Source organism: Ctenopharyngodon idella, chromosome 17 (assembly GCF_019924925.1).
Source record: "Ctenopharyngodon idella isolate HZGC_01 chromosome 17, HZGC01, whole genome shotgun sequence".
In the NCBI taxonomy this organism is placed as follows: Eukaryota; Metazoa; Chordata; class Actinopteri; order Cypriniformes; family Xenocyprididae; genus Ctenopharyngodon; species Ctenopharyngodon idella.
In genome coordinates this window covers 1639775-1649491 of record NC_067236.1, presented here as the reverse complement: position 1 = coordinate 1649491, position 9717 = coordinate 1639775, and positions in this window count along the sequence as shown.

The following is a 9717-nucleotide window of genomic DNA, read 5'->3' as shown; positions in this document are numbered from 1 at the left end:
TGGCCCAGAGAAAACGCCTGCGCTTCTGGATCATGTTTAGATATGGCTTCTTTTTTGACCTATAGAGTTTTAGCCGGCAACGGCGAATGGCACGGTGGATTGTGTTCACCGACAATGTTTTCTGGAAGTATTCCGGAGCCCATGTTGTGATTTCCATTACAGTAGCATTCCCGTATGTGATGCAGTGCCGTCTAAGGGCCCGAAGATCACGGGCATCCAGTATGGTTTTCCGGCCTTGACCCTTACGCACAGAGATTGTTCCAGATTCTCTGAATCTTTGGATGATATTATGCACTGTAGATGATGATAACTTCAAACCCTTTGCAATTTTTCTCTGAGAAACTCCTTTCTGATATTGCTCCACTATTTTTCGCCGCAGCATTGGGGGAATTGGTGATCCTCTGCCCATCTTGACTTCTGAGAGACACTGCCAGTCTGAGAGGCTCTTTTTATACCCAATCATGTTGCCAATTGACCTAATAAGTTGCAAATTGGTCCTCCAGCTTTTCCTTATATGTTCATTTAACTTTTCCGGTCTCTTATTGCTACCTGTCCCAACTTTTTTGGAATGTGTAGTTCTCATGAAATCCAAAATGAGCCAATATTTGCCATGACATTTCAAAATGTCTCACTTTCAACATTTGATATGTTATCTATATTCTATTGTGAATAAAATAAGTTTATGAGATTTGTAAATTATTGCATTCCTTTTTTATTCACAATTTGTATAGTGTCCCAACTTTTTTGGAATCGGGTTTGTACATGTATTAAATTGAACGTTAAAAGTTCAAAAGGATCACTGTCAGAATAAAAAGGTTGTTTTTTATGGGTGCAACAACCTGTCACTGGCAGTCCCTTATGAAAATGAATCATGGTTTTATAATAGGCTATTTGTAGATTTCCATGGTTATCATGACAGTAATCATATTCTAACCATGTGTAAACAAAAATATCTAATAATATGCAATTAAGGTGTATTGAATGTTAAAATGCCTTTCAAATATAAAGTGAAGTGGGTATCATTACCAATTTTACTCTTAGTAACAATTTAAATGTTCAGTATAGAGGTATCGATATCGACCATACTGGCCTTTGAAATTATCGGTATCGTATCAGAACAAGATAAGTGGTATCACCCATCCTTAGTGCACGAGTGTGAGCACAAGCAGCAAGATAAGTTGCTGGCTGCAGTTCACTTAACGGCTACCGGTGTCGCTAATAACAAGGGTTTCTGAACTCTACTTATCCTTTAAAATAAGTTCAACTATTTAAAGCTGCAGTCCGTAAGTTTTGCCTCTTTGTCGCTATCTCTGTTTAAAAGCTGCAATTGCAGTGATTTGCGGAATTATCATCTTTATGCGAGTTGTGCATTGGCACGGCTCCTCAGCACGGATGAATCTAATGTTTTGAGGTGCAGCTGCAGCTATGTGTGGGGGCTGTCAGTCAACGCACCAGAGTGGATCGTCACTGTACATCGTAATTACAGATGCATTTAATGTATGTCCAAATTAAGAAGTTTTACTGGAAAATGTCATCTGAGGAAGTAACATGTCATCTACTTTTGTTCTGACAACTGAAAAAAAACTATGGATTAAGCGAAAACGTGTGCTACTGTTACCTTTGATGTACTCGTCACATCAGAAGAAGAATGGCATCTACGCTAATATTAGTCTCTCTGTTTATCCCGGTTTACCGTAGTCAGCCGGATCCGGGCCGTATCCAGGTGAGATCGAGAACCTGCACCTAGACATGACGACAGCGCAGCCCTGAAGTGTCAGCAGAGATTGTGTCAACTAGATCATCCCCTGTGAAGGCCTCACCGACATGACAGCCAGTGGCACAGATCCTCAACAAAACATCCAATACCGGCATGATGAATACGATCCTCAACTAGATGGAACTGGAATAAATACTTTGACTGTTGCGATCCCAATCGGACTTATAATCATGCACTGTTCGCTGTTTGCCAGAGGAGAACTGGCTCCCCGACTGAGCCTGATTTCTCCCAAGATTTTTTTTTCCTTCATTTTAACACCTGTTTGCCACCTGATGTCACCTTTTGGAGTTTGGGTTCCTTGCCGCCATCACATTTGGCTTGCTTAGTTGGGGACACTTGACATTTGATATTTAACAATGTTCTGATCTGCCTGCATCGACTCCTTTGTATGCGAACTGAACTGAGCTGGATGATGACATCACTGTTTACTCCAGTGCTGATATGGATAAATTAACTAAATTAATAACTATTGATTCTTACAACGGAATGAATCTGAATTTACTTAAGCTGGACAATGACACCATTTTCCTTAAGAGCTGTTGTGCAGCTAAAATGATATACCAGTTATTACTGAAAAGCTGCTTTGACACAATCTGCATTGTAAAAAGCGCTATATAAATAAAGGTGACTTGACTTGACCATATTACCCAATGAACCATTGAAATGTCTTACGTGTCCAGCAGAAAAATAGCCATCTCTGCGTCTGTTTTTAGGTCACGCCACCTTTCAAAAGCCCTGCCAACATTTATTCTTGTTTTCACACGGGCCCGGTCGCTTTCCCTTTTTTACTGTAGGCTCTCCGCAGTCTGCACTCCGCAGTGTAGTAAAAAGTCTTTAAATTTTTACCACAGTTGTCGATGATTGTTGTTTTGAACTTTCTGGATTACAAACCACCATCTCAAGTTTAAATACATTCCAGCTTCTGTAAGAAGAGGCTACAAATGATGCGCTACCAGGAGCATCCACCGCACACGCGATATAGCCTACTAGCCAGGACTTTCTGTTTACAGATGTGACGTAATGACGCAAAGACAAACGTCAGCAAACTCGTATTTCCCGCCAAATCCCACCAGTATCACTCAGATTATAAAACATTATTACAAGCTTACCATTGTGAGTCGAGCTAAGGTAAGGAGTTTTGAACACTGATTGGTTATGTACTTGCTCAATAATTGATTTTGGATCATTTTTAACCAAAAAAGTTACGACAGCAGCTTAAAAACAAAAAAAACAAAACAAAAAAAAACCATGTTTATAGATCTTGTGCTTTTTTTTCTTTTTCATTTTACTGACCTGCATCTTGCGTTTTTACCAGCAGAAACACATTCTGTGTGAACTGGCCCTAAGAGTGTTATTTATTTATTTATTTTTTCAATAATTCCATTAAAAGAATAGGGTAAAACGACCCCTTACCAGTGTGGTAAAAAATAATACCTTAAGTTTGTTGTTCTGGTTTTGCCATAAATCCAGAGTGTTTATACTAACTCACAGCAATGATGTTTACAATATATAGGATATATGCAACAGGTAAGTATTGTAATTACTATTTTTTATATATATATATATATATATATATATATACACACATACATACAGTTGCAAGAAAAAGTATGTGAACCACTTGCAGAATCTGTGAAAATGTTAATAATTTTAACAAAATAAGGGAGATAATACAAAATGCATGTTATTTTTTATTTAGTACTGTCCTGAGTTAGATATTTTACATAAAAGATGTTTACATATAATCCACAAGACAAAAAAAAAAAAAAATAGCTGAATTTATTAAAATAACCCCATTCATAAGTATGTGAACCATTGATTCTTAATACTGTGTGTGGTTACCTGGATGATCTACGACTGTTTTTTTGTTTTGTGATGGTTGTTCATGAGTCCCTTGTTTGTCCTGAGCAGTTAAACTGAGCTCTGTTCTTCAGAAAAAAATCTCCAGGTCCTGCAGATTCTTCAGTTTTCCAGAATTTTTTGCAAATTTGAACCCTTTACAGCAGTGACTGAATGATTTTGAGATCCGTCATTTCACACTGAGGACAACTGAGGGACTCAAACACAACTATTAAAAAAGGTTCAAACATTCACTGATGCTCCAGAAAAAAACATGATGAATTAAGAGTCGGGGGGTGAAAACATTTGGAATTTGAAGATCAAGGTAAATTGTATTTAATTTGTCTTCCGGGAAACATGCAAGTATCTTCTGTTGCTTCCGAAGGGCAGAATTAAATGAAAAAAAGAAAAAAAAAGAAATAAGAAATAAGAAAAATTTGGACCTCTTCATCCTGTTCAAAAGTTTTCACCCCCCGACTCTTAATGCATCGTGCTTCCTTCTGGAGCATCAGTGAATGTTTGAACCTTTTTTAATAGTTGTGTTTGAGTCCCTCAGTTGTCCTCCATGTGAAAAGATGGATCTCAAAATCATTCAGTCACTGCTGTAAAGGGTTCAAAAATGCAAAAGATGGTGGAAAACTGAAGAATTTTTGGGACCTGGAGATTTTTTCTGAAGAACAGAGCTCAGTTTAACTGCTCAGAACAAACAAGGGACTCATGAACAACCATCACAAAACAAAAAAAACAGTTGTGGATCATCCAGGTAACGACACACAGTATGAAGAATCAATGGTTCACAAACTTTTGAACCGGGTCATTTTAATAAATTCAGCTATTTTTTTGTCTTATGGATTATATGTAAACATCTTTTATGTAAAATATCTTACTCAGGACAGTACTAAATAAAAAATAACATGCATTTTGTATGATCTCTCTTTTGTTAAAATTTTGCACATTTTCACAGATTCTGCAAGTGGTTCACATACTTTTTCTTGCAACTGTATATATATATATATATATATATATATATATATATATATATATATATAATATTATATATATATTATATATATATATAAAATTTAAACTGCTGATGAAAGATAATTTTGGTGTTTGTTTGTTTGTTTTTTTTCATGGGCAAACACCACTCACATTTTCTTACTATACTGATATATTGCTTTCTTTATTCATATTATTAGTTCTCAGGGAGCAACACCATGGACTACCTGGTCATTCACGTCATCTGATTTGTTAGAATGTAAATTTTTTATTTAGCAAAGACACAATTCTACCCTGCAAAACCCACAAATGACTCTGCTTATCTCTTGCCTCCAGTACAACATTCTTCATTTGCATTTATTTTGCTTACAAGCAACATGTACTCCTCATGTACATGTTATGAACTAGTCATTTTGAAAAGAAAAAGAAAAAAAATCCTGCAGGTTTTGTTTTCTAACCTGGTTTGGTTTGGTTCTTTGCCTACAAAACAGTGCACAGTTGAGGAAAGAAAAGTTTGGACATATCTAATTATATACTTTCATTATACCGTTTTTCCAACACTTTGGAATAATAGTGAAGTCATCAAAACCATGGAACCCTTCCAACTCACTTCAATTTTTCATATATGCAGGCACTATTTATTACTGTGTACAAAGCTGATTTCAAGCAGAATCCTTTCGGTCAAAAGTTTTGTTTGTTTGGTTGGTTGGTTTTTGTTTTGTTTTTTTTCTTTGTAGATTGATTGGTAGAAAGATTGTGTCCAAGGTCTAAAACTGTTGGGGGGATGTTGCAAAATAACTTCCGTCAGATGCTAGTTTGAATATCAGTTAAATTCAGTTGTTTGGGGAATCAAGCCTCAAGGAAACAGACCTTGTCAACAGCAGGCTCATTCATTTACAGTATATAAACAAAAGTACAGGACACAATCGCGGCTCACAAAAATTACTCAAAATAGCACAACTGTATTTGCATCATACTTTGCATTCCCCCATAATTTTTATGAACTGAAGTCTAGTTTACTGATGTTTACAAGTTTACTGACGTTTGCTTCTGGTGGCATTTTATGCTTATTTTTTGTGATAACGTTTTATAACTATAAATTATAGGCAGGTATCTACATGCTTCATACTGTTGCTTTTGTGTATGTACAAAACATTGTCATTTTAATAATAACAGGAAATGTGTCAAACTCAAAACTACCATCTGTTTTCCAACTTTTTTTGTCAGCCAAATTATTTTCAGTCCTGAAATATTTACTTCTGCTGACTTTAAATTAATATTTCAATAATTTAAGGACACATTCACATGTTTACGGTTCTCTGAAGTCAGTTAATGGTCACATGACATGCACGTAAGCAAACTAAAAAAAGATGAAATATTTTATAAGTGTTTTATTTTGGTTGTTTTTATTTTTAAATTGATTTTAATTTTACATTTTTTATTATGTAATTAATGATAAGCTTTTCTAACTTTTACGAACCCCCTGCAATTTGAGATCCCTGGTTTAAATTGGTTTAAAAACTGTGACAGACAGAAATGTCTCATACTTAGGTTTAGTATAGCTGGATGAACTAGATGTTGTGACTGATTTTACTTTTGTAATGTATAGAAAAAAAAGAAAAAAAAAAGAAAAAAAAAAAAATCACACACAGATGCAATGCATGTATTAAGAAAATAAATAGGGTCAATTTTGATTTTATGCTGGCTTTAACAACTAAGGAGAAGTTAGAGATCAATAACTGTCTTCCTATGATGGTCTGGTTACTTTGGGGCAGATGTCAGTTGAATTCATTTGTATAGTGCTTTTCATAATTCATACTGTTATAAAAGCAGCTGTACAAAGAACAATGCCTAGTGAGGAAACCAGGAATTGGCAAGGAAAAGTTCTGGGATGATCCAGAATAAATGCGATTACAGTAGTCAGCATTCTGAAAACATTATTTAAATGCAGATAATATTTTCCTTATGCTGTTTAAAGGATTAAGGGGAAATGCTTTGTCTTAATCCCTTAAATAGCCAAGAAAATGCTGAGGTTGTTTTTTTTTTTTTTTTTGGTACTTTAAAAATGGCTTTCCAGTTAGCTTGTTCATGCAAAACAGCATCATTACAACATACATATATTTTACAATGCAAATCTATCATAGAGTCATGAAACGCATCAAATCTAATCTGATTGAAGGGAACACTATATGCTATGAGAACTCGGGCTGTTACTGTATGTACAGTATCATCTGCTTTGACTACTTTAGAAATTGGTGCCAAGTGTATACTGCAAATTTTATAAACATTTTGAAGGCTCTGACCTTTGGTTGCCATGTCTTTAAGTCAAACCAGTCCTCAAGTCAGTATCATATTCTGTTCACTATAGACAGGCAACCTTCGCTCTTAAAAATAAAGATTTTTTTTTGGCTCTCTATATGATTCCATGAAGAATCTTTCCAATGCATTAATGGTTCTTTGTAGTGGTTATTTAGATTATTAAAATGTTCTTCACACTAAGGACAGAATGGTTCTTTTATGAACTGTTTCTTGGAAGGTTCTTTGGGGAACCGAAAATGGTTCTTCTATGGCATCACTGTGAAAAATTCCTTTTGAAACCTTTAATTCTAGGGGGATTTCACACTAGCACTTTTGGTGCGCACCCGGGTTCAACTGACGTCAGAGTTCAATTCGTTTGGACGATGTGAACGCTGTCTTCTGAACTTGAGTGCGCACCTGCGAACTGTACCCGAGACCGCTTAAAAAGGGTGGTAAGGTTTAGGTTGTGAAGTCCAGTACGGTTCACTGCTGATATGAACGCAATCACACTAAATCGCGGAAGTGAACCACTATTAATGACGTTTGATTTGATAAAAATGTGTGTTTAAATTACTTTCCTGATGAGCGTGACTGACACACTGCAAGCAGAGAGCTGCGTATCTCATTTGCTCACCTTCAGCATTCGTCGGACATTTGCTATACGTTCACGGTAGATAGGCGCAAGTGTTGTTACGTATTGAGGCATTGGAAACAAAACCAATGGTTCACAAACAAAAATATAAAAGTGAGGCGAGCAACGCTATGCAATTTGACACCTTCTCCTGCGCCGTCGTTACCAAGGAACGGGGTAAACAGCTGCTGCTTTCATGACGCAAATGCACCGCAGTTCGGACCCAAATAATAGAGTACCTCAGGGATGACGTGTTTTTGTAGGCCAACCCGGAAGTTAGCGGCGCACGGGTTCCCTCGATCAAAAGCCTATGCATTTTTCCCATAAACTTTTGGAAAAATCGCAAAAAATAAGCTCTGTGTTTAACAAAGGGTTATGACACTTACACATTTTGTCTATCAAGATAATCTTTACAAGTTAACACAACATTTATACATTTTGAAGCCTAAATAAAGTTGTCAGATATAAAAAGCTAACAGTAGGCTATAAGCGGACTACAGCACACCTTGGTCGCGTCACTACCACCAAGCTTCCTCAAACTTTATTTAAAAAACAACTTTATTTAAAAACATGTTTGCTGATTATGATCTGCGCTGTGTATGAATACTTATCCACTTTTTCATGAGAAATGCTGTCCAAATGTCCTTTTTGTCATGATGACGTCTAAAGTCCCCGCCAAAGGAAGTAGTCCCTTTTAGCAATTTGTTTGTTTTTAAGACACAATAAAGGTTTTAAAAAAATTCACAAGTGGGTTATAACTGGTGTGTTTTATGTCATAGATCAAAACGTGAAAATATTTAGAGGCTTTGTTAACCACATACCTTATTTCAGGTGATTTAGCAAAAACCCATTCAAAAAACCCATAGACTTTAGGGCGATGGAACCGGAAGTCCTAAAATGCTAACTCGCTTCCGGGTTTTGCCTACAAAAACACGTCATCCCTGAGGTACTCTATATAATCTGAACACAGTGCAGCAGGGGCAGAGGGGAGCAATCGAGCGAAGTGTGAAACCACCCTAAAGCCCTGGGTATACTTTGTTTTTTTACGCATACGACAGTTGAACGTACAGCCTTGGAAAGTATACTTCATTTGACTTGTACGCATACACAGGTGTCCGACTCATACACAGTTTTGAGAAATCTCTCGCCACAAGTTACAACCCATGTAAACGTCTTTGTATTCTTTCATGCTAGAGTTGTACAAATGAGGGTACTTTCTAACCTCTTTGCACGATCTCTCGTCTATGTCGTCTCCATTGTTGCTGTAGCTTGCGTGCTTTCGGGTCTGTTCTGTTTATGCAGTTTTTCTTTGACTATCTTGTGAATCTACGCCCCCAAGGCATGGTTGCCACCTTGTGGATAAACAAATTTTGGCAAAAAAGATTTGCGCATGTGCGCATGTGCGACCTGCGCGTACGTAGAAAAATCCGGCGGTGCACGTACAGTACGTGTGTACTATTCTGATGACAAAATTCACGTCACGCGCACTGTACGCTGACCCTCGTGTACGCATAAAAAGTGAACTATACTTTGGGCTTAAAGCCCTGGGTATACTTCCGTTTTTTTGTGTGTACGCACACAGTCGAATGCACAGGCTTGGAAAGTATACTTTATTTGACTCGTACACATACGAGCAATCTCTCGCCACGAGTGTTCATCTTTGTATTCTTTCATGCTAGAGTTGTACAAATAAGTGCACTTTCCAACCTCTTTGCACAATCCCTTGTCTTTGTAGGCCTCCATTGTCGCTGTTGCTTGCATGCGTTCCGGTCTGTTCTGTTTATGCAGTTTTTCTTCAACTACCTTGTGAATTGACACCCCCAGGGCACGGTTACCTTATGGATAAACTAATTACTGCAAAAAAAATTGCAGTAAAAAAAAAAAGTGCATGTGCGACCTGTGGTTACAAAAATCCAGTGGTGCGCATGCACATACTCTTCTGATTGACAAAATTTGCGTCACATGCAATATACGCTGACCCCTCGCATACACTATACTTTGGGCTTTAGACTGTTGTTGAACCAGAAAGTGCTGCTGTAGGCTTCATTTAGCAGGAAGTTCCTGTGGGCTATCATGTGATGCGATTGACTGAGCCTCAGGACTGCCACCATCAGCTCATGGAAAACTGACATTTAGCCAAGAAATAGCACTCTGAAATGTCAGCATGACATTT